At 45.1% G+C, this 25082-nt stretch overlaps 1 long non-coding RNA gene across 4 annotated transcripts; it reads left to right on the top strand.

Annotated features, from left to right (window-relative positions):
* Nucleotides 1-433: 433 nt before the first annotated feature.
* On the top strand, nucleotides 434-23979 carry LOC142058813 (uncharacterized). 4 transcript variants are annotated; one of them, XR_012661119.1, is made up of 4 exons: nucleotides 434-890; nucleotides 14074-19113; nucleotides 22768-23502; nucleotides 23908-23979. It is a non-coding gene; the product is annotated as an uncharacterized LOC142058813 (long non-coding RNA). The 4 variants fall into 4 exon arrangements; XR_012661118.1 differs by having other exon boundaries at nucleotides 22768-23975; XR_012661120.1 differs by lacking the exons at nucleotides 22768-23502; nucleotides 23908-23979 and having other exon boundaries at nucleotides 14074-17519; nucleotides 18992-20107.
* Nucleotides 23980-25082: the final 1103 nt, after the last annotated feature.

Below are 25082 nucleotides of genomic sequence, written 5' to 3'. Positions count from 1 at the left end.
CCCAGGTGCTGACGGCATCCGCAGCCTATCCCCGGCGGGAACCGGGGCCAACCCACCACTCAGGAGCGCCCAGGGGCGGCACTTCCGGGCCTTCAAGTAAGTCTGGAGAAGGGGGGAGGAGGAAAAAAAGGCCTCAATTAGAAAAATAACTACAATAATTGAGACACCGGCGGCGGGGTGAGCCCGCCCAGCAGCAGCGGCCGCACCCTCGCCTCTCGCCGGGGCGGGCGGCCGCAACCACCGCCTCCGCCCGCGGCCCGAGCCGCGCCCCCGCCGGAGACAACCTCCGACCCGCAGGGCGGCAGCGCCAAGTAGAGGCCGGGCCGAGGCCCCCGCGCCCGCGGCGGGGAGAGGAAGGGGAGGACCAGGCTGGGCCCGGCCCGGCCCGCCCGCCGCGCCGCCCCTGCACCCGGGCCCCACCAGTCGCTTCCTACTGGCTACCCACAGTTCTCCAGCTGCCGCGCGGGCGAAGGTGGCGCCCCGCGAGGGTCGCACCAGCCGCCGCCACCACCCTATTACCTGCCGCAGGGTGACCCGGAGCTGCGCCAGGACCCGGATGGAGTCGCGGCCGCTCCTGCCGCCGCTTGCCGCACGGCACCACGGGAAAGCGCGACGCATCCCGCGCCGCCCGTCCCATTGGTAGCGGGCACCAAGCCCCGCCTACTGCAGCCAACGGGTGGGAGAGGCCAGCCGTCTATTACCTACCGCCTCTCACGCTTATTGGGTTTAAGGCCGCGGGGTACCGCCTCTACCTGGAATTCTCTCTCTCCACTGGATCGCAGGGAAGGGGTCTCGGCCCCCTCCGCCATTTATTTCAGGCGGCTTTAGGGGGTAACTCTGAAATGGCGCCCCCGGCGGCGGCTGCGTGGGAGATGGCAAGTTGTGCATGGGTTCATGAACTTGACTCTCCCTTCACCTCCCATTTCTGAGGGAATACCCTGGGTGGCCTTTCGCTGCCAGCCCGCTGTGTGTGTGCGCGTCCTCCAGCCCGCTGTTGTTTGGCCGTTGGTAGGTAGCCTGAGGGCCAGCAGCAGCTCGAGTTTCCAGGATAGCCCCTAGCCCTGGTTCTCCTTAGTGCTGTTACCTGGCCTAGTAGCTTTGGGTCTCTTTTGGCCCATTGCCCTTCTGGCAGCTGATGTGTTGTTTCTCATAAGCTGCTTAGACTGGAAAATGGTCAGAAAGATGTGAGACTAGTCATGGGTGCGTGCATCTTTCCAAACAATGGCCATCCAAACTATTGCGTGGTGCTAAGTAGTGCAACACTAGGTAAATCACAAACACCAACTTCAGCCAGAATATGTTAACTGGTGTGCTCAGTGGCAATGTCTGCCTTTACCAAGCTCTACTGTGGGGGTGAGGAGTAACAATTCCAGATAAACAGGCTATGTGTACATGCAGTTTCTATCCAGAGCTCTTGTTAGCCTCTCAGCATTGCAAGAGTGGCTTTTCTTGGTATTGACAGCTTTTGTTTTCATTGTATTCTTGTAGTCTATTTAAGTAGATGGTTGAATGAGCAACACAACTGCAGTTTTAATTGCTTTGCTGATAGCATTCTTTGATAGATTGTAATCATGTTTAATTGGGCAGCGACCACTGAAGCACCTTCTCTTCCTTCACCCTTCCCTGTGATCCTGATGAGCTCTTAAAGTAATGAGTTTGTACTCTTCCATGCTGGGAAGAAGAGTCTCTTTTCTACCACCCACCCTTGTAAGTGATTGCCGTTTTCAAGTGACTGGCCTTTGCAGTTGGGTGAGATACAGCTCTAGCTCACTCTTAACGCTCTCTTGTGAATTGTGTATTTTTGGCAAACTTTGTGTACACTTTTCTCTCTACGTCTGCATATGGATTTTATCCTGTTCTGCTTCAGAAGCAATCTGACTAGGAAGTGTTACATTAGTGTGCTGTTACTTATCAAAATACTTTTTTCTGGTTATATTCCTGATTGATTTTTGTAATGTTTTGGGGATGCACAGGGGATATAAGGTACATCAGATTCGTCAGAGGATACGGTAGTGTTGGGTTGATGGTTGGACTTGATCATAGAGGTCTTTTCCAACCTTCATGATTCTATGATTCAGCTTGTTAGTGTGTCTGCAATAGCGGAGTCATCAGGACTAATATAAGCTCAGGGAGAGAAATGCTGTGTTTAAAAACAAACTTCAAACACAGATATGTTTTCTGGGTCTCTTAATTTTCACAACATCGTTGGGATAGAGGTACTTTAAAAATGCATGAATGCACAGAGTACTCTTGTCAGTCTTTCTTTGAGAAATTTTAGAAATAATGAAACTTTTGTGAGTTCTTAACAATTTTGTGAAAGTTTATACAGTTTGCATGATGAAGTTCTTATGTGTGTGGTGTCCTGTCTTCACAAATAATTATTTTTGTCACAAGTGCAAGAGGGGAACATGGAGCCTTGTTTTGGGTGATGAGAGCAACAAACAGTTTAAAAAATGACCCGACACCTGTTCTGGATAAGGCAGACATCTTGCATCCCTAACAAACTAAATCAAGATGCCTCAAGAGCTAAAAGGTCTTTTCATCCTTGTGCAGGTAAAACTTTGTCAAATAAATTTGGCTGGCTGTTAAATTACTTCTCCATCTTTACTTTCAGGTGTTACTTGACTCATTTTCTGATGAATGCAGAAGCTACAGCCCGTGTTAGGGTGAGAAACTTTTGTCAGGTGTCTGCCAGGTACAACTGAAGAGTGTTTTGGTAGCTCCTGCACTTCCACTGTAGGTCACAAGATGGGGTGTGAATACTCAGAGAAATGACTGTCCAAGTAACACATTCAGCAATGCAATACCATCTTACCACTGTATTTTTCTCAGGCACCGTAATAATTCTTGTTAGCACACAGACAGAATTTACTAGAATTAGTAGTTATTAAATGTTATTTTTCAGAAGTCATATTCAGAAAGGTTGTAAGAGTAATGTAAATTGTTGTAATGTAAATTCGAGTACATATTTTTAGTAATTTACATGCTGTGCTGTATATAGTGAGGATTGCTGGAGGGCTGGATTTGCCTGGGGAGCAGAGTGCTGTAGTAGGAAAGTCAAGCCTAGCTGTCAGATAAATGAGGAGGGATACAGAAGCATTTTTCAAAAGTGAAACACTCTATGGATGACACGTTTATTTTCAAAGCAGGAAATACTTATTGACTGACTGTGTTCTTTTGGGCCTGCACTTTGCAGATGTACGCTGATTCATTGGTGGCTGTTGCTCATAATACCCATAATTGGGAAGTGACATTGTTTTTGGCTTAGAGAAGAGAAAAAAACCCCAGTATGTCTGATCAAGCGCCACACACTTGTTGACATGACAAATTTTTCTTTGGAAAGTGAATTGTATGACTTTTTGCCTAACTGAAGTCTTGTATTTCAGTAAGAAATGGCAACCCATCTGTTTTACTGGAGCGTATATAGTTGTGGATTAGCGGGCCATTTTCAATAGCACTAATTATTTTAAAAGCAGCTCAAGAGACATTGAAACTCTGTGTCTTGAAATGTAATATCCTAGGAAGAGTCTTTGGTCTTGCAAAACAGTGCCAAGTAGTTCTGCTCACCTTACTCTCTATTTCTTTAGGACAGATAGGAATTGGAGAGTCTAAATCCTTTGCCTCATTTGAGAGTGGATCACAGCGTAGAAACGTTGAAAACGAACCCTTTGGGCAAATGCAGTTGGTATCAGTACAGAAGAAAATAATTCAGATGAATAAACCACTTCTTATGATAAATCTGTCAAATAAAGTTCTTTGAAAAAGGGGTGATGTAGAACACCCAAGTTCTGACCTGAACTGGTAGATGCAGCAAACAGTATGTTGCCACTGGCTGCTGCAGATTTCCTCATACCATACTTGAGCTTCAGTTGCACCAAATGTAAAAGATCGTAAATGACAGTGAAGTTATTCTGAGCATTTGACTTGCTAAGCATTGCTTGACTGCAGCAGCAAGCGATTACAAGCTGTAACCTTAGCCATGTAAAGCTCAGGTTACCTTCTGAACACAACATTCATTACAATTAAACAACACCTGGACAGCATCTTAGGGCAGCACGTGGCAGGCTCTAAGTGAGAAGCAAGAGATAAGGGTGATAAAATTCACAGTTGGCCTCAGTTCTGTTCATTCTGCATAACAGTGAAAATGTCAGTACATGTGCCTTTACAAATTATACAAAATTAGAAGATGGTCAAAATAGTAAAGATGAAAAAAGTGTGAAAAGACCTGGCAACACTGGGACTGGAGGGAGCATCTTAGCCTGGTGAATATAGAAGTGCATGGTCACATAGCAATGGAACTGGTGAAACCTAGATTCCACTTTTCTGTTTGCTTCTGGATTTTCCGTTATCTAGTAATGTACAAGTGACAGCTGAAGCTTTTCTCACAATTAGGCTGCTCATATTTCTCTACCATTCCCATGTTAATCCTGTAATGTCAAAAAAGTTTGAACTTACGTTGCCCCCTCTTTTCAGAGCAGCTGCTAATAGAAAACCATCATGAAGCTTGCAGGAACCTACTCTCTTCACACTTACTTCAGTTAAATTGGATTGAAAGTGGTCAGTGGGTTCAAAAGCTATGAGGGGAAGAAAGCTGGACACATACACATACCTTGGAAACCAGGCTAAAAGCATCAAATAGAATTTGGTACAAGGACTGTGTCTCCCACTTCTTGCATTAAGCATGTGCAACAAGACAGGTTGAGAATAGAGTTGCTGGTGCATGTTCTCTCAAAACCATCGTGAGAGTAGTTAGGACAGCAAGTTTGGGGTCATTTTTGTGCAAAACCAGTTGGGGACACGATATCTGCTCTTTTTAGAATTGATTTTTGCATTCCACTGGTATGCTTGTCATCCCACTTTCATGTGGGATACAAAGGAGCTGTGGGGAACTAATACCCAGTCTCATCTGTTGCCCTCATTAGCAATGTCTGTGTTCGCATGAGGAGGCTTCGTGCTGAGTGGGGGCATGCAGGGCTGATCCTGTAAGCCTTTGTGTCAGGGCTTTGATCATGACAAACCCCAGGCCTGGTCTGAAACAGTATTTTAAAAGGAAAGCCTCCTACACGTGGAACATCATAATCTTCCAGAATCCTATGGATCTCTTCTCACATAGTACCAGGAGTACTATTGGACATGTCTTGGTTCTGTTAGATTTCCAGAAAGGTAGTTCTGATACTACCAGAAGAGCCAAAAGAAAAACAAGCTGATAACTTTTTAAGTTTTCCAAAGTTAAAATGTGCAGAGATTGAGCAGATGTTACCCTGAAAACCAGAAGTGCTTTTGTATTAATTAGCAAAGGAGTGTGGGGAAATGATGTAAAGAAAATGCGGTAGGTAGGCTCTGGACCTGTCAAAACTTTCAAAGATGTGCTCATATGAATATATTGTTGACTGTTCCGGAAAAAGTATCAGGCAGATTACCAAATATGTGAAGTATTGTAGCCTAGCATTTATCGTTTTAAAATAAATGTAAATTATTTTGTAATCCCCTTAAATAAGTTATTAACCTAACCTTAGTACATAGGTTTATATGGAATTAACTGTGTGTGGTCATGATTTAAGGGTCAGATTTAGTGCTTAGATTGTGAATTACATTTCTCATAAACTTGAAGCACTTGAAGCCGTCAGGGTGGTAGGAAGGATTCACTGCACACAGGCTCCTTTTCCCTGACATCTCTAGATCCACCCTGGTTAGACAGCCTGTGTTACTCTGTCCTAGGCTGTTCTTTTAGAGTCAGCTTCCAAGAGTTACCAATTTGTGTTGGTACAATAAAGTGTACAACAGAGCATATATACTAAATACATCTCATTCTGTTTACCTTTCAAAGTGCCTTTCAGTTGTTTGATGTAATATATAGACAGCAGATATGACTGGGAAAGTAAGGCTAAATGTCAGGAGATAGCATTTAGTTTATCCTGTCAGCAAATCTGTAGAAACTGAATTTTCACTAATGCTAATGTCCACATTAGTGCTGCAGTGCAAGGGCAGCTGCGTTTTCAAAGTTATCTTGCTTGATGTCACTTGACTCCTCAAATTGTTGCAGTACTTCTTTGCAGAAGTGGCGATCAGGACTCCGATCTGAAAAAACAAAGGCAGGACATTCTGATTGACATGTCTGGGTTATGTCAGTGGTACTTGAAAGCACCTCCTCGCATGTAGTAGGGAGATAATCCTTGATGTTAATTCCTCTGATGAGCTCTTCAAAATACTGTTGCACTGAAATTTTATGCTTTGGTAGGTCCTGATATAAGGCTTTTTCTTCTAGCACTTTTTCTATCTTTTCCTTGAATTTTTTGTCCTCCTGTAGAAATTGTACAGAATTTTCATGCTGTTCCATGAGGGTTGCCATTTGCTGATAAAGCTGTCCAGAAGCTTCGGCCTCATTTGAGATTACCTGCAGTCTCTCCAATTTTGTAGAATAGTCATGGTGTAACTTGGATTGCAGTTCAGCCATTCGATACCATATGCCCTTCAGCAAACCCATTCCAACTGTGTCAATCATTACCTTGGTGTTTGTAGCACCAGCTGTTAGCTCATTAATCAGCTTTTCAGTTTCCTGCATGAAATAAATTAATGAAAAGTTATTTATCGCATCATAACCATGTCACTGAGTAATGTTCAGAATAGGTAAATGCACTTTTAACTTTAAAAAAATATGATGTAGGCTCTGTACTCTTTACAGTTTTGGCAGCCATTAGTGCTCAAAGCCAAATGAAAATACAAATAATTTTAAATGCATTCTGAAACATTTTGCTATTTTGTCTCTAGTTTAGCAAGTTACCTGAACTGCAGGGTGCTTATCAAAACGGATCTCTTAAAATGTCTTTTCTTGGGAACGTGATTTTCTTTAGGAAACTGTGGCAACTGTGCACTGTGCTCATGCCTTCTTTGTGGAGATAGCACCAAGGTGAGCAGAGGAGGGGACCAGTAGTCAGTTCAATGAGAGAAACTGTATAAATTGTTTGGGTTTGCATGTTTTTTTTTCAGGTGAGATGTAGCCTGCTTGCTCTTCATGTGAATGTGAAGTCACATGAAAGACAGAAGCACTTCTGGGAAAATGGGATCCCCTGCAGATCAGCAAGGTGGGAGCAGAGTAAGAGTGTTAACTGTACTGATCAGGACATGAGTGTCTCCAGGTGATGTCTGCATGTCTTACTCTCAAAGAATGAGCCACCTGCTTTGAGACTTAGGAACTATTAAAACACAAGATACCTTCAGATGAAGATAAAAGAGTAGTGAGGTGCCAGCTTTTTCCACCAGCTCTTAAATGCCTCCTTGCAAGCCCACTTACCTAGCAAAGACATTGGTCGCAGGGTGTTCTGCAGGAATATTTGTGCTCTGTACATGCATTACTAAGAGTATTTGGGATGGCAGATTGCATGTACTGCATGTTCTTCACAGAGAACAGTAGTTAAATCTTGCAAGCCCACATCCAGTAATATGTCTTAGTGTGTTTTTTCATCTAGTGGATGAGCATTAACAAATTTTGAAGATGTGAGAAAAGCTTTGGTATTCAAAACTCATGTTATACCTAGGTGAGGTTCACAGTATGTAGAAAAAGGGACCGGCCACTTCAGAGGAATATAGGAATGTTGTCAGGGTATGCAGAGATATGACGAGGAAGGCCAAGGCCCACTTGGAATTAAATCCGGCAAGGCATGTCACAGATAACAAGAAGGGCTTCTTTAAATACATCAGCAGCAAAAGGAAGACTATAGGGATACAGTGGGCCCCCTGCTGAACAAGGAAGGGGCCCTGATAATGCAGGATGCAGAGAAGGTGGAGTTACTGCTAAGGCTGGTCCTCAGGCATCTCAGCCCCCAGAGAAGAGAGGACAAATCTGGGGAAAGGAAGTCTTACCATCAGTTGAGAAGGATTGGGTCAGAGATCACCTATGCAGACTGGATCCTCACAGATGCATGGGCCCCGATGGGATGCACCCACGAGTGCTGAGGGAGCTGGCGGATATTCTTGCTGAGCCACTCTCCATTATCTTTGAAAGGTCGTGGAGGACAGGAGAGGTGCCCGAGGACTGGAGGACAGCAAATGTCACTCCATTCTTCAAAAAGGGCAAAAAGGAGGACCTGGGGAACTATAGGCCAGTCAGCCTCACCTCCATCCCCAGAAAGGTGATGGAGCAATTCATCCTGGAGGTCACCTCCAGTCATGTAGAGGACAAGAAGGTTATCAGAAACAGTCAACATGGATTCACCAAGGGAGGATCATGCTTGGCCAACCTGATAGCCTTCTATGGTGGTGTGACTGGCTGGGTCGATGAAGGGAGAGCAATGGATGTTGTCGATCGTGACTTCAGTAAGACATTTGACATGGTCTCCCATAGCTGCCTTATAGGCAAGCTAAGGAAGTGTGGGTTGGATGAGTGGACAGTGAGGTGGATGGAGAACTGACTCAGCAACAGAACTGAGAGGGTTGTGATCAATGGAGCAGAGCCTGGATGGAGGCCTGTCACTAGTGGTGTTCCCCAGGGGTCTGTGCTGGGTTCAGTCCTGTTCAACATACTCATCAATGACCTGGATGATGGGATAGAGTGTAACCTCAGCAAGTTTGCGGATGATACCAAGCTGGGAGGAGTGGCTGATACACTAGAAGGCTGTGCTGCCATCCAACGAGACCTGGACAGGCTGGAGAGCTGGGCTGAGGGAACCTCATGAAATTCAACAAGAGCAAGAGTAAGGTCCTGCACCTGGGGAGGAACAACCCCATGCACCAGTACAGGCTGGGGGCTGAACTACTGGAAAGTGTCTCTGTTGAGAAGGACCTGGGAGTGCTGGTGGACGAGCAGTTGACCATGAGCCAGCAATGTGCCCTTGTGGCCAAGAAGGCCAGCGGTGTCCTGGTGTGCATTAAAAGGAGTGTGGCCAGCAGATCGGGAGAGGTTATCCTCCCCCTCTACTCTGCCCTAGTGAGGCCACATTTGGAGTACTGCTTCCAGTTTTGGGTCCCCCAGTTTAAGAAGGACATGGAACTGCTTGAGCAAGTCCAGCGGAGAGCTGCCAAGATGATCAGGGGACTGGAGCATCTCCCTTATGAGGAAAGACTGAAAGACTTGGATTTGTTTAGCCTCAAGATGAGAAGGCTGAGGGGGGATTTAATAAATACTTATAAATATCTAAAGGGTGGGTGTCAGGATGATGGGACTAGGCTCTTTTCAGTAGTGCCCAATGACAGGTCAATGGGCAATGGCACAAGTTGGAACACAGGAAGTTCTACCTCAATATGAGGAAAAACTTCTTTACTGTGAGATTGACAGAGCAGTGGAACAGGCTGCCCAGAGAGGTCGTGGAGTCTCCTTCCCTGGAGACATTCAAAACCCGCCTGGATGCGTTCCTGTGCCCCCTGCTCTAGGTGTGCCTGCTCAGGCAGAGGGGTTGGACAAGATGATCTCCAGAGGTCCCTTCCAACCCCTACCATTCTGTGATTCTGTGAACAGAAGACAAAGAGCCAGTTTGGCCAGGGCTATAATACTGTCTAAATAAGGATTAAAATATGTTCCTATTCTCTTCCTGCTAAGCCATTTTATCTTGTATATCCTAAGCCTCTCTTGAAAATCTACAAACTGCCTAGTATCAAAATGCAGCTCTCTAATCTTCTGTCAGTCACCCGGGGATCATGGGATTTTGTGAGTATCATCTCAGATGAGTCACACTTACTTTCCTAGCTTCTTCAGATTTCTTATGAACGAAGTGTAATTTTTTTTGAAATGCTTTTTTTCTTGCACTGTAAACTTCTGATACTTTTGCAACATTGTGGTCCTCATGTTTTCCAAAGAGTTTACAGATTGCGCATATTGGCTCATTGTCAGTCAGACACATCTGAGGGAGAAAAAATACACAAGGAGAGTTAGTATCTATGTATAAGTAAAATAATCCAAGTAATTTGTTGGTTTGTCTGTTGTTAGTTACTGTTAGAAGTGCCAAAACTGAGTATAGCTGGTGAAGCTGCTGTGTTTGTCTTCCAAACCAATTGCTGTGTTTTCTGCTGGCATTTGCAGTACATGATACAAGTTTTGCCAAACCATGTGCCTTTTAGTTGCCGAGTAAAAAATGTGTACTCCCTTCCTCTGTGTCATGTGAATTTTGATATCAGGTGGGAAGTTTCATAGTTCATAGAAGTTTGATATCAGGGAGGTTTCACATTCAATAAACCATATTACTGGACTTGACAGCACAGAGTATTTTGTATCTTGGTGATACCTAGTGCTAGATAACCCACTGGTGATGGGAGATAGGGGAAACTGCTGCAAAACTGCACATGAAGATACAGTCCTTAGCCAGAAAACTTATGAATGATGGAGGTAAGTAATATCTGCAGGAAGGATAATAATTTTTTTCCCCTATATTTATAATTTTGTTCCCATGTTAGTACAGTCACACATGCATATACTAGCACACGCAAACTAAGATATTTTATAGGAGAGAGAGAACTCTTATTTATGGCTTAGCTCAGGAAGTACTTTTTGTGCCTGAACGATGAAGGCACACGTTTTTGTGGGATGCAACGAGCAATGGCTTCACTGGTGAAACAGGAGTAGATACTGAAATGGCATTGTAAGGCTGACGAGCAGACCAGAAGGCAGAGGTAATTTTGTATCAAAAAAAAAAAAAAAAATTGGAATATGTGAATGAGGGGCTTGAGTGAAGTGCAGTGAAATGGGGAACCGGTGGCAGAATTCAAAGAGGAGATGCAGCTTTCAAAGGCAAATGGACAATATGAATCCACAATGTGTCTAAAAGTGATGAATAATCACCATCTGTGGCACTGGGTCTTCCTGTCCATAGAATGAATGAAGTTTCTTTTGTGTCTTTGAGCTATTTATGATTATTATTGGTGTTGCTTTCTCTAGTAACTGCTGGTGTAGGAATGGCAGTAGAATGATTGAACTCCTTGAGGAATGAGAACTTAGACTTTTCAGAGGACTGATTTCTATGGGACTACCATGTGCTTACCTCTAGCCACGCTTCTGTGGCTTTTGCGGCTAACTTCATCAGTGGATTACTGGGAAATAGAGTATTCAGTATGAAAAAGGGAAGGAAACTCTGGTCCTTTTTTGTCATTTTAGCATAGCGCTTAGAAAAGGCAAAGAAGATCTTACACCATGTGGTCAGGTTCAAGAAGAATAGTTTTAGTTCTGCTGTTACTCAGTCTAAAAGGCTGAACTTGTCTTTTTAAAAGGTAAAAGTTTTTTGAAGTTTAGGAAGCTGCTTGCTAATTGCTGCAGAAAATCTCCTATCAGTGGGATGGATAAAAATATTCTGCGTAAGAAATCCTTATCAATATTCAGTATTATATCTTTTTAAATATAATTTTGGAATGAATTTCTATATCTTAATATTATATAATTTATCATAATAACTTTGTTATATGTAAGGACTTCATGAAGTATTGATCATCCACTTGGATTTCCAGTAAAAATTTTGGACTTTGTAGGGACTTAGCACTTATAGGATAGTGTGCAGATTACTAAAATGAAAAGGGATAGATAAAAATTCATACCAAATTCATGTTTTCTCCATGTTCTTCACAGATTTGGGACAACTGTCTTTTCTCCTGAGTACAGATTTTTTCAAGCTCATATTTAAATTTCTCCAGTATGCTTTCAACTAGACTATTTCGTAGCAGGCCAAAAATTCCTCTGCTCCTCAAATAAGTGACCTACAAATGAAAAAAATAGTAAATTAGTTTGACGCCATCCACCCAACAGTGTTGAGAGAGCTAGCTGACCTCATTGCGAGGCCACTCCCCATAATCTTCGAGAAGTCATGAGAATGGGGGATGTCCCAGAGGACTGGAGGAAGGTAAATATTACCCCTATCTACAAGAAGGGCTCAAGTCAGGATCCGAGTAATCATAGGCCCATCAGCCTTACTTCAATCCCTGGGAAAGTTATGGAACGAATCCTCCTGGGGGCCATAACAAGCCAAATGAAGCATGTGACTGGGAAAAGCCAACATGGCTTCACTAAAGGCAGATCGTGCTTGACAAACCTGGTGGCCTTCTATGACAAAGTGACTTGCCTGGTTGACATGGGGTGGGCAGTGGACATTGTCTACCTGGACTTCTCCAAGGCCTTTGATACAGTCCCCCACAGACTCCTCCTGGAGAAATTAATGCGTTATGGCCTAGGCAAGTGGTCTGTGCAGTGGGTGGGGAACTGGCTGACAGGCCGCACCCAAAGGGTGGTGGTAAATAGCTCTTTTTCAAACTGGCAACCTGTCACAAGTGGAGTCCCCCAGGGATCGATATTGGGCCCAATGTTATTCAACTTCATAAGTGATCTGGATAACGGCATCAAGTGTAGCCTGATGAAGTTTGCAGATGACACCAAATTGAGTGGGGAAGTAGACAGTCTGGAAGGGAGAACCGCTTTGCAGGAAGATCTGGATAGTCTGAAAGAGGGGGCTAACAAGAACCTTATGAAGATCAACAAGGACAAGTGGAAGGTCTTGCAGCTGGGGAAACATAATCCGGGAGTGCAGCACAGACTGGGATCTACCTGGCTGGAGAGCAGCTCTGTGGAAAGGCACCTGGGGATCCTGGTGGACAGAAAGCTCATCATGAGCGAACAGTGTGCTGCTGCAGCCAAAAAGGCCAACAGGATGCTGGGTTGCATCAAAAAGGGCATCACCAGCAGAAATAAAGCAGTCATTATCCCACTCTACTCAGCACTTGTCAGGCTACACCTGGAGTACTGTGTACAGTTCTGGTCCTTTCTATACAAAAAGGATGTGGACAGGCTGGAAGGGGTCCAGAAAAGGGCCACCAGGATGATCAAAGGACTGGGAAGCCTGCCATACGAGGACAGGGAGAACTAGGTTTGTTCAGCCTTGAGAAAAGGAGGCTTAGAGGCGATCACATCACCATGTACCAGTACATAAGGGGTAGCTACAAAGAAGGTGGAGACTCCCTTTTTACAAGGAGTCACATGGAGAGGACAAGGGGGAATGGACACAAGTTGCTCTTGGGGAAATTCCGATTGGACATCAGAGGGAAATTTTTCACAGTGAGGACAGTCAACCATTGGAATAATCTCCCCAGGGAAGTGGTTGACTCCACCACATTGGACACTTTTAAGATTCAGATGGACAGGGTGCTGGGCCATCTTGTCTAGACTGTGCTCTTCCTAGAAAGGTTGGACTAGATGATCCCTGAGGTCCCTTCCAACCTGTGATTCTGTGACTGGAAGAGACACACTTTGTTTCTCTGATAATTCAGTTTAATGTAGAAAAAATACATAATTTTTATTTAGTTGATATTTACATTAATATGATTTGAACCATGGTGAAATATTGCAGAAGTACCTAGACAGCTAGTTCATTCAAACATGTGACATGAAGGCTCATGAGTATCACTTGCCCATACTTTGCCTCTGAGTATAGGCTGTTTATTCTAAACCAATGGGAATTGCATTGTTTAGTCTAAAATACAGAATTTACCAAATCAAGTGGAGAGATCTCATAGTTTCTGTTAACAGGTAAAAAGTGTATTTTTTTTTAAAATATTCAGAGGCATGTCCTGAAGGCATTATGACACTCTAGCCCTGAACCTTTTACTCCCTGAAGTCAGTAAATTTACTTGCATGCTAGACAGGGAATATAGATGTCTGCAGTTTTCACTGAATTAAGGTTTTGCCTCCATAAAGACTATGAGAAGGTTTTAAAGTTAGCATTTGGTATTAGCATTTGGTGGCAGAATCTATCCCTGAGAAAAGCCTTCACGGTGGGCTTGGCACATACTGAAGTCTGTAAAATATGGATATTAGAATAAGTATGTTCCAAATTTCAAGAGAATCTCTTGATTCACTTGTGTAATAAACCTGCAACGTGTCAAACTGGGAAACAATGGTAAGCAAATATCTTGTTTAGTCAGATTCCTAGAAAGTATCTAGTTTAAAGAAGATAACATTTAGCACTGGCACATTTTTCTTGCAGTAGAAATGCAAAGATCATGAGGCCAAGTTTCAGCGCAGCAGCAGTGTTAAGGGACCAGAAACACAGATGCCACACAGTTAAAAACATGGGAGTGATCGCACATAACCTGTTCCATTCATTACAGATATTACGTGGCACGTTACTCCTTGTGAGAACTGTTCTCCAGTGAAGGGATGGGGCATACCTGCCACTTCATATTAAAGCAAGTTTCCTAACCGTGAGATGTGTCTTCTGCCCAGCTTCTACAGAGAATGTAAGATCACACCTCCTTACCTTCCTGCACAGGGGGCAGTGGAAAAACCCATTGATGTGGTCACAGTTTTGGTGTAGCAGGATCTTCTCCAGGCATTGCTTACAGAAGTTGTGTGTGCAAGACAGGACCAGGATGGGGGGCGTGAACAGCTCCAGACACACGGGGCATGAGAGCGCCTGTCTCAGGGTTTCCATGGTGGTGGTTCACATGAAGACAACCCTTTCCTGACAGCTGCCAGCACAGCCCCTCTCCGCCAGCCCCAGACTTCTAGAACCTGCCCCAGACTCTGTCATAACATCTCCTTGGCAGCAGCAGTTCCCTTCTCCAAGATGCTGACAGTTTAATGGGATCTCCTGCATCTCTGATCCCACCCAGCGCATGTGCGAAATCACTGTATTACACCAAGGTGTTCTTTCTGCTGGAACACGTTGGTCTGGATTTAAGTATGCTCTTGGGTGATTAATGCTTGGAGATGTTGAAACAATCCACCATCTGTTACTCGAATTAGAAGACTTTTGCATCTCAACACAAGAGAAGTTCCTTGTGGTGGTAAATTATTTTATTACTTGTAATTTTTCATTCAGAATTGAATCTTTTGGTTTTGTTCACTCATTTCACATTTTCATTACCTTGTGCTGAAAGCTTTAAAAAGTCAGCTTATGCCTTGTTAGCAGTATTCCTTTTGTTATCATTAACGTCTTTAAAATGCATTTTTTAGAGAATGGAATAACAACATCGAGAGCTAACATGGCAGCTGTTTGGGGAACTTTCAAGTAACTGCTTTCTGCCAGGTACTGAAATATATTAAAGGCTTCTGTGTCCAGTGTCGAAAGTCTCCGACAGGCATAACCCATTACTTTCAGTAAGGCTGTGTATTTATCAAGACAGTAGCATTTGGCTCACTGCTTTTAGACAGGGGTACAGGAACCACATAAGACTTCCTCATCTACTGTTAAATATATCATGTGTTGTACAATAGCTAGGAAATTAGAGTTAATAGATTAATGACTGAAAGAAATCAAAGTAACTGGACAAGTAAAATCATGAACAGGTGGATAAGAGTGCATGTGCACACACACACACTGATCAGGTGTTGCCCTTTGGGGTTGTTAATACCTGATTGTCATAGCAATTATGTTCCCTCTTTGGTTATCTCCAGCTCACTCACAGCTATGTATGGACACAATCACAACTTTGGTTGGGGCACAGCTGGTCAGTTTTGTGCTCTGCTTACTTGGGATATTCCTACTGCATGGGAATGAAGATTTGGCATTCAGGTCCCAGGCATACATAAATTTTCTTATGTGTAGCAAACCTCTGTCAGTTAGCTAGAAAGTAGGAGCAAAGCCAGCAGGCTTCAGGCCAGTAGTTAAGGAGAGTTGTTTTCCCCACATCTTTCTGATTCAAGACCTTTCCCAAAGAAAGCAAGAGGAATAAATGGGGGGTAGTATGCTAGGAATTGAAGACAAAATGTCTGCTTGGATGTTGAGTCTGATTGTAGCAAGAGTTTTCTAGTCACCAGTATATTTAGAAATTAATTTGTGATCCCTGTTGTTTCTCCAGCAATCTGTCGCTGTTCTTATCTCTAGTCCTTCTCCTTTTTCCATAACCTTTGTGTCCTGTGAGTTGTGTTGCATGGTGCAGACTAGCAGAGGATGCTGGAAGGAGGTGTGCTCTGTAACTGAGATGGGATGCGCAGGTGTAAAAACAGGAGTCTCAATAGGAGTGCATGGAAACCCTGCATGGAAAGTATGGTGTTATTTTCAACATATATTGCAGTCAGCCAGTGTTACTGCCAACACTGAATGCTTTCTGGGTTTCATGTTATTGTGTAGAACATTCACTTCGAATTTTTTGAACTTTAAATTAGTATCTTGATAAAGGGTAAATTTGTTTCCTCTCAGTAGAGCCCTTTTCTTGGTGCTCAGTGGGGCTATAATGCAGCCAGGGTTGAAGGAGGATCTCTGCCGCTTAGGCCACAGGGACAGGACACCTTGGCTCCATCCTCCTTTTGGTTGTGATTTGCTATGGTCACTGTGCAAGCATTTTACATTATCTGGCCTCAGTTTATTCATCTTGATAATAAACGTGATAATGTACTGAAAAGTTATTTTCTTATTACTTTAACTGTTGTAGTATTTGAGATATTTGGATACACGTTATAACCCAAGCACTTTTGTCAAAAAAAGTCTGAAATCAGCAAAAAGATATATTGATCATTCAGTTCCTAAGTGCAGATAGTATAGAAATAGAAAGTGCTCTCAGAAATAAAGTTATATATTCATTGTTTGGTATTTAATACACTATCTCTCCTGAAGTAGAGCTATTCATCTGTTTCAAAGTATGGTATTTCTTCATTCATTGTCTTTTCAGTCACTGGAAGCCAGTTACTACATGCATACAAATGCTATTACAATTACCAGTGAAACTGGTAGCATAAATTGCAATGTAAGGGCACCCACCAGTTTTTCTTTAATCTTATGGAAGTCCAGTGTGCAATTTATTAATTCTTAGCTGTCATTGCCTAACCCTTATGATGGTACAAAGGTCACTTCACTTGGATGGAGCAGGCAGGGATTGATAACATTCCCATGGTGCTTTCTATTTACAGAGCTAACTTGCTTACTTGAATTCGGTTATTTTTATAAAATACACCATCAAATCCTTCACTATTTAAATAAGGGCCAAAACACCACACTGAACATGCAGCAGACACTCGGTGTCAGCGTGGCAGGTGAAGATCTGGCTGATGCTGCCTGCAAAAGTGGGAATCACCAACATGAGTTGAATTTTGGACTTGCCATTAATATTGCAGTAGAACCATATAGTTTTTCACTTGTCCAATATAATATAAATCAGTTCTTATGAAAAAAGTAGGTTTTGAGTGACATGGTCAAATTCTCCTTAATGGATGTGTAAAAGCATAAAAGTTTGGTGTGTTTTTTGTTTTGTTTTGTTTGTTTGTTTTTTCACATTAGATAAAACCCTGGAAAAAACTTTACATGCTATGAAAAAATATTCACTGAAATGCTTAAACTGAGACTTTTACTTTCAAGACATATATATATATAAATATATATGTCAGTCAAATGGGAGTATTATTTTAACATCCACTCATTTTTGATAGCTTCCACCTACTAATTTCTGAGACGTGAAACCCTTCTTAGCAGTGGAATTTTTTAACCCACCTTATTTGCCAGCAGGGTGGGTTGTTCCTTTTGAGACTTTGGAGTCAGGCTGCTTAGGTCCCTGTCCATCTCTGCTTGACCATTGAAGTGGGCATCATCAGAGCATCTCTTCAAGAACTCAAGGACAAGGTCAGCAAAGTGCTTTGAGACCTCAGGGCAATACTCTGCGTATTATTTGATTTTGTGGTGTGCCGGGTATGTCAAATAAAAGATTCCTCCAAAAACATGGTCTGGCTGACAAAGGAGTAGTTTGATGTGGCTTTTTATTTCAAGTCTATTAACAGTTAGGTAATATGAGGATATAGAGAGATGAGGATATAGAGGATTTACTCTCCTGGTAAATGTTCATATGTCTTCTTTTAAAAGACAGTACTGACTTTATTGAGGCAGGGGAGGAAAATAGACCAATGGTTATTTTGCTGAGAAATGTGACCATAATATTGCCCACTATGGCGGATCAAGTCAGGAAGCTAAAGATGGGGTTGTGCCAGTGATGGTCATATTTTTCTCATTTTTGTTTTTGTTGGGGTATTTGTTGGGTTTTTTGGTGGTGGCTTTTTTGTTTTTAGATTGAGCACCATTTTGAGCCAGTTTAAAGGCTAAATGGACAATGTCCACACATATTTTTTTGAGCCTGACTTACTGGAACTGAATAGATCTCCTGCAAGTCAGATACGGGCGTTAGACTTCTCAATTTTGGTTCAACATGAAATACCTTTATTATTAAAAGCTTACTTGTAAAATAGCTATATTGGTGTAGACCCTTTCGAGTACTAGCCCAGAGCCTGAGGCTGCACTGGAAACTGGTGTTTGCAATTTCGCAGGTTGCTGCAGCTGGCACGTGTCACTAACTGGCAGAGAGAGAGAGCATAGAGGCTGTGGTTTTAATGTAAGAAAAAAAAAAAGATACAAATAGGTTGTTTTATTGCCTCCTATGAAGGCAATAAATTCCATGAAGGCAGTCTATTCCTACCACTGTTTGCAATAGGTCAGTCCAGAAGACACTGGGAAGGGGGTTGGTCTCTTCCCTGCCCTCTCCTGCGTCACCAGTGTGTTGCCTGTGACTGCTCAGAGGATCTTCTGTGATGTTGTAGTAAAGCTCTAGGAAATGCAAAAGTGGGGTAGGAACTCCTCCAAGGCAACAACAGGGAAATCCCACACTCTCGGAGTAGTGTGGACTCCCCTCCCCACCCTCAGTCACCCTCCGCTCTACTTAGCCAGGCCTGGGATGCTTCCAGCTCCCCCGTGTTGTGTTTTTATAGTATGAATTGGTGAGGCTCGGCAGTGTTTAGCACATTCCAACCTGCCATGGTGGCCTGTCCCTGGTTCACTGCAGGGTTTTAGCAGGACGGTGTTTGCTGCTGTGTGCGTGGTGTGATATTTCCAGTGGAGACTGTCCTCTCGGGCAGTGAGAACAGCTGCCATGAAGTTTTGTAGTGAAAAACTTTCTCACATTTCTAAGTCACAGCTGCACAGAAAAAGACATCTGTAATATTGCATCTTTCTTCTACTTTCTTAGATGCAAAATTGCTGTCATGGTGAATTTCCTCACTGGTACATGTAGTGACTAAGAAAAACTACGTATTATTTTTGTGTTTCAGGTTCACAAGCAAAGAAATACCTGTTTCATGAAATTCCCATGCCCTACCTTTGGGTCCTATCTTCTGCCTAAGCTTTGAGCTTCAAATACGCAACTAGTGTCTCAAGTGTCTCCTTCAGAATGGTAGGGGTTTGTTGTTTTGGGGTTCTTTTTGATACTTTCATATTTTAATATCTCTTGTCTTGGCTGAAAGAATGACCCTTTACAGGTACTCACTGAAGAGTATGAATCCTGAAGGAGGGATCTTAGTTTGCTTTCTAAAATTCTGCATTTGCTCAGAAGGGAATATTCATCAGACTGGAAACAAATGTCTCAGGACTGATCCTGTAGGACATCAGATCTCCAGTCCCCTCTGTGGGGAGCAACTTTTTATTTGGCAAACATGGGAAACACATCTTGCTAGTTTATTTGGTTGACAACATGTCTTATGAAATTTTTAGTGACCTGCTACCCCACCATATGACATAAGTCCAAAATAAATTGACTGCACCATCATCTGTGGAAAATAGATATGTAGAGTACAGCAGGGAGTGCCACTGAACCTCTTACACAGTTTCACTGAAAAAAGACATTCCTGATTTTAACCTCTACTCCTTATTTCTTTAGTGAGACTGTGCCATGCTTTGTGATCATATGGGAGCTGCTGTCTCTCATTGCCCATTGCCTCCTTTCTGCTCTGTGTAGCTGTCATGGTTTTAGCTGGGATGGAGTTAATTTTCTTCACTGTAGCTGGTATAATGCTGTGTTTTGGACTTAGTATGAGAATACCGATGTTTTCGTTGTTGCCAGATAGTGCTTGTACTAGTCAAGGACTTTTCCAGCCTCTCATGCTCTGCCAGGTGCACAAAAAGCCCAGAAGGGAGGGGACACAGCCAAGACAGCTGATCCAAACTGACAGAAGGGATATTCCATATCATATGACATCGTGTACAGTATGTTAACAGGGGAGGGGTTGGGGAAGCAGCAATCGTGGCTTGGTGACCAGCGGTGTTGGTCGGTGGGTGGTGAGTGGTTGCATCACTTGTTGTTTGCTTTTTTTTTCCCCCCTCCTGAGGTTTCACCCCTCTCTCTCATTATTGTTGTTGTTGTTTTAATTATTAAACTGTTCTTATCTCAACTCATGAGTTTTCTTACTTTGGCCCTTCTGATTCTCTCCCCTATCCCACAGGGGTGATGGGAGTGAGCAAGTGGCTGTGTGGTGCTTAGTTGTTGACTGGGGCTAAACGACGACAGTAGCACTGCAGGAGAGGGAAAAGTTGGAACAGCATTAAATCATAATTTATTCATTCTAGGTGGGCTTTTACTGATTGACCGATGGCCCTAAAGCACAGGAGCAAAGCAAATATTGCACCATAAAGTCATTGGCCATCAGAGAATTAAGATCAGGTTCTTTCTCAGAATGCTTTTTAAGGTAACTAGATGTGTGTCAATTCTTTACTCATCAAAATATATAGAATAATAGCGGAGAAATATCAACAGAATCAGTGATGCACAGAACACACACAGACAACCAAGGCCTAGGATAAATAGGTTTTGATATAAGAGATACAGGAAAAGCTCAGCTTTTTCTTCCTACAATATTTTGTCTAGGAAAAGAGGCAGATTCAAGCATTTCCCTCAGACCAGCACTCTCGTCTGAAGAGATGATTGTAGCCAAGTAAAAGAAGTAGGAGGAGGAATTTCTGTGCTAAATTTCTGAGCTAATTTCTGCGCTTTATTTCTCATTCTGGAGTCAAAATAAAGGAAAGACTGAGGTATGTTTGTCACAGAGACAGACTACTGAGTGTTTAAACCAAGATATATTGTGAACACTTATAAAGCAAAATACTTCCTAAAACTAACATCTTATCCAAAGTAAATGAGTGCTATCTCTGTATGGAAAATTCATAAGTAAAAATAAAACTTCCCCTTCTATCCTGCACATTGCCTTAGCATGTAACACAAAACCAACCTGTAGTTAAAAGGATGCCAGAGTCTGTTCAGGACCGCACGATGACTTTCCAGGGTTACTTGCTTGGGGCGGGACGCTCCAGCCCTCACTGGGAGCTGTCACACTCTTTCTCAGGTTATTTCCATTTTCCTTCTGGAGGGCCAAAGAACAGAGGATAAAAAAAAAACTCCCCAGCAGGCCAGGGCTTGACCAAAGCCCGTGGAGAAGGTAGTCCCAACACTCAGCTAGTCAGCCTGCTAGGAGAACATGACGAGTTGGGCATAAGCAGGCAAGTCTTTCATTTTGGTTTAATTTGTGGAGGTGGAGGGACCAGGCACTCTCAGGCACTAAAGTTAATGCAAGTTCTGCTCCACTCCACCCAAAACAGCTCCAAGCAATACTTCTTCCTCTGCCACACGCTTTCAGAGGCAAAAGACATTTGGCTTATCCTAACACATATTTCGCATTCAGATTGACTCGGTCTTTGCAGTCGATGCTCCCAGCACCCTGAATTGTAGCATCACAGAATGGTTTGGGTTGCGAGGGACCTTTAAAGGCCATCTAGCCCAACCCCCCCTGCAATGAGCAGGGCCATCTGCAACTACATCAGGCTGCTCAGAGCCCCGTCCAGCCTGACCGTCAATGTTTCCAGGGATGGGACAGCTACCACTTCCCGGGGCAACCTGTGCCGGTGTTTCACCACCCTCAGCGTAAAAAATGTCTCCCTTATATCCGCTCTGAATCTACCCTCTTTTAGTTTAAAACCACTACCCCTTGCCCTGTTGCAATAGGCCCTCCTAAAAACTCTCTCCCCATCTTACAAGCCCCCTGCAAGTACCAAGAGGCCGCAAGGAGGTCTCCCCGCAGCCTTGTCTTCAGTTGGGCTGAACAACCCAACTCCCTCGGCCTTTCCTCATAGGAGAGGTGTTCCAGACCTCTGAGGGTCACTTTCGTGGCCCTCCTCTGGACCCGCTCCAACAGGTCCATGTCTTTCCTGTGCTCAGGGCTCCAGAGCTGGACACAGTACTGCAGGTGGGGTCTCACCAGAGCAGAGCGGAGGGGCAGAATCACCTCCCTCCACCTGCTGCCCACCCTTCTTTTGATGCAGCCCAGGATAACATTGGCTTTCTGGGCTGCGAGTGCTCATTGCCGGCTCCTGTGCAGCTTTCCATCCACCAGTACCCCCAAGTCCTTTTCCACAGGGCTGCTCTCAATCCCTTCATCCCCCAGGCTCTGTTGATACCGGGGCTTGCCCCGACCCTGCAGGCGCAGGACCCTGCACTTGGCCTTGTTGAACCGCGTGATGTTCCCATGGGCCCACTTCTTGAGCTTGCCCAGCTCCCTCTGGATGGCACCCCATCCCTCAGGCGTGTCAGCCGCACCACTCAGCTTGCTGTCGTCTGCAAACTTGCTGAGGGGGCACTCGATCCTGCTGTCTATGCCATTGCATTGATGAAGATGTTAAACAGTACTCGTCCCAGTACAGAACCCTGAGGGACACCACTCGTCCCTGATCTCCATCTGGACACTGAGCCATTGACCATGACCCTCTGGATGAGACCATCCAGCCAATTCCTTATCCACCAAGCAGTCCATCCATCAGATCCATAGCTCTCCAATCTAGAGAGAAGGATGATATGGGGGACCGTGTCAAAGGCCTTTTGGAAGTCCAGCTAGATGACATCTGTAGCTCTTCCCTTGTCCGCTGATGTAGTCACTCCATCATAGAAGGCCACTAGGTTGGTCAGGTGGTATATACACACCCTGTGCTCTCCTGGCTTCCCTTTGCATGTCAAATAATTGGAGAGAGTACTCTTCTGTTTCAGGGATTGACTTTGCTCTTTCAGGAGCCTGACAGAGCGTACTCCCTTAAATTTCACATGAAGAAGGAATGGAAAAGTCAAGGCTTCATCTTTGGTGGAAAACAAAAGTGACTCGTTAGCCCTGGGGTCCCCCAAGGCACCAAACTGGGCTCCAGCCTGGAAGCTGCCGATGGAAGGGGATCTTGCACTTGTCTTGAGACTGAAATAGCTCACTCTTCAGCCTCACGAGCTGTTGCTAACAGCCCCCAAGGAGGTCAGAAAGCCCTTGGCTGTGGTTTCTGGTTGTTCTGGGGGACTGTGAACTCCTTGCTGCCCCTGTGACAGTGCCCGGAAAACAGAGCAGAGCCATGGGCTCAGCCCCGGCTGGGCCTGTGTCCCAGGCCTTGGACAGAGCTGCCCGACGGGAGGTGCTCCCCTCCCAGAGAGGGCAGCTCCCCTGGCTGTGCTCCAGCGGCTCTCCACGAGCGCCCCGAGGGCCATCCCCACACAGGCTCGGCCAGGCCGTGAGGTCACAGCGAGGCTGTGACATCACAGAGCCCCACAGTGCTGTGCTGGCTATAAATACTGACCGCTCAACCCCCGGACACATCTGCAGCGACAGCAGCGGCAGCAGCGACAGCAGCGGTGGCAGCAGCGACAGCAGCGGCTGCGGCAGTGGCAGGACCATGGCCACCACCCACCACCTCCTCCTCATCCTCCTCCTGGTGGCCCTGCATGCCAGGGTTACCCAGGCTGCTCCGTGGCAAGCACTGGAAGCAGGTAAGCAGGCAGCGCTGGTGCAGCCTTTCACAGGCCAGCGGGCTCTTCTCCCCAAGAAGCGTGGGTGATGATTTTTTTTCCCTCCAGAGCTTTAGCGAGGGTCACCTCTCTGTGTGTTTGTGTGTGTGTGTGTGTGAGAGAGCTCTCCCAAGAAGAAAGCCCCAAAGGGCCGTATGTTGGTCTGGCTGCTCCTCAACGGGTGTTGCACATGGCCTGCAAAGAGTGTCTGAAGAGCTGCAAGGAGCCAGCCAAGACGTCCCCGGGCCCCTCTGCAGCTTTGCCACTCCCCACCTATGTCTGGCTACCACCTCGTTACCTGACCCCCTTCCAGTGCCTGCAGTTCACGAGGGCAGATGTGGATCCCAACATGCAATGGAAACGTTACTCTTCTGTGCTTGCTTCTAGGTGAGGGTCGTAGCAACGGTTATCCAGCCTCTCGGCTGGATGTTGGTTTGGAGACCTTGGGGCATCCTGGAGGTAAGGTCTCGGTGTCCCTTTCCTTGAAAGAATTAACATTGACACTGTGGCAAGAGTTTATTCATGTGCCATTTTCCTGAAGGTCCTCTCAAAGTCGAGAGCTTCCCGACTTCTTGGCCTCTTCCTGTCCCCGAGCCTGAGAGCAATCCCACAGGTAAGTCAGTGGGAGGAGGGAGCAGTCACCTTTTAATCTTCTTGCCATGTGAAATGCAAGCTGCTCCTTCCGTGGCCAATGATGCGCAGACAACAGGTGACGGAGGCTTCTCTGGGTGTTTAGTTACAGACGTGCCCGTAGGGAGGACTTTTGCAGCTCCTCGGCTGGATGCTGTGCTACAGCGCGGCTGGCATCGCAGGGGTGAGTGGTCCGTCTCCGCTGACCTTGCAGGCTAAGCACTGGTTGCCTGTAATTTATTCCTGTGAAATTGCACCAAATGCTTTCCCTGAAGGTCCTCCAAGAGCCAGGTACCAAGCTGAAGGAGGGAAAAAGTCCCCGGAGCCATCGCATGCCCTAAGGCAAATGCTGGAAGAACTGGAGAGAGGACACGGTGGGTGTCTTTCGCTCTGCCTTAGCCGTGAGATGTGACAACCGGAGGTTTTACATACAAGTCTGGGCACGCTGTAGCCTGCGCAGCGGGAAGGGATTGATCAGGGCCTCGTTGCAGCGACGCTGGGTTTCGCACCTTGCAGGTGCTGGCAAGCCATAGAGATGGTGCAGAGCCTTTGCTGCCTGTTGTGCTTCAGGCCGAGCGCCAGAGGCAGCTGCAGTCCCAGCTTGCCCAGTACGGCTCAGAGGCGGCTTGTGCAGATGTCGCAGGCAGATTGGAGGGCCTGGCGCGTGCTGCACTTGTGCTCAGCACGCGCGCAGTGCTGCTTGCCCACTGAGAGCCGGTTCCAGGCACGGGCGAGGTCCCAAGCAGTGCTGCTTGCCCTTTCCTAGTGCTGGAGGTCGAGCGCAGATGCTGACTCAGCGGGCTTTCTGCCTTGTGCTCGATTTCCCATCTGCAGACCGATAGCTGGGATGGGACGAACGTGACCGTTGCTGGGGCTTACAGGGAAGGGCAGGAGGGCCTTGCATAGGAGCCCTGCTCAGAAGGGCTGTTTCC

The sequence above is a fragment of the Phalacrocorax aristotelis genome, chromosome 6, assembly GCF_949628215.1.
Source record: "Phalacrocorax aristotelis chromosome 6, bGulAri2.1, whole genome shotgun sequence".
Classification (NCBI taxonomy): domain Eukaryota; kingdom Metazoa; phylum Chordata; class Aves; order Suliformes; family Phalacrocoracidae; genus Phalacrocorax; species Phalacrocorax aristotelis.
The sequence above is the reverse complement of the archived record's forward strand: the minus strand, read 5'-3'. Positions and strand labels throughout refer to the sequence as shown.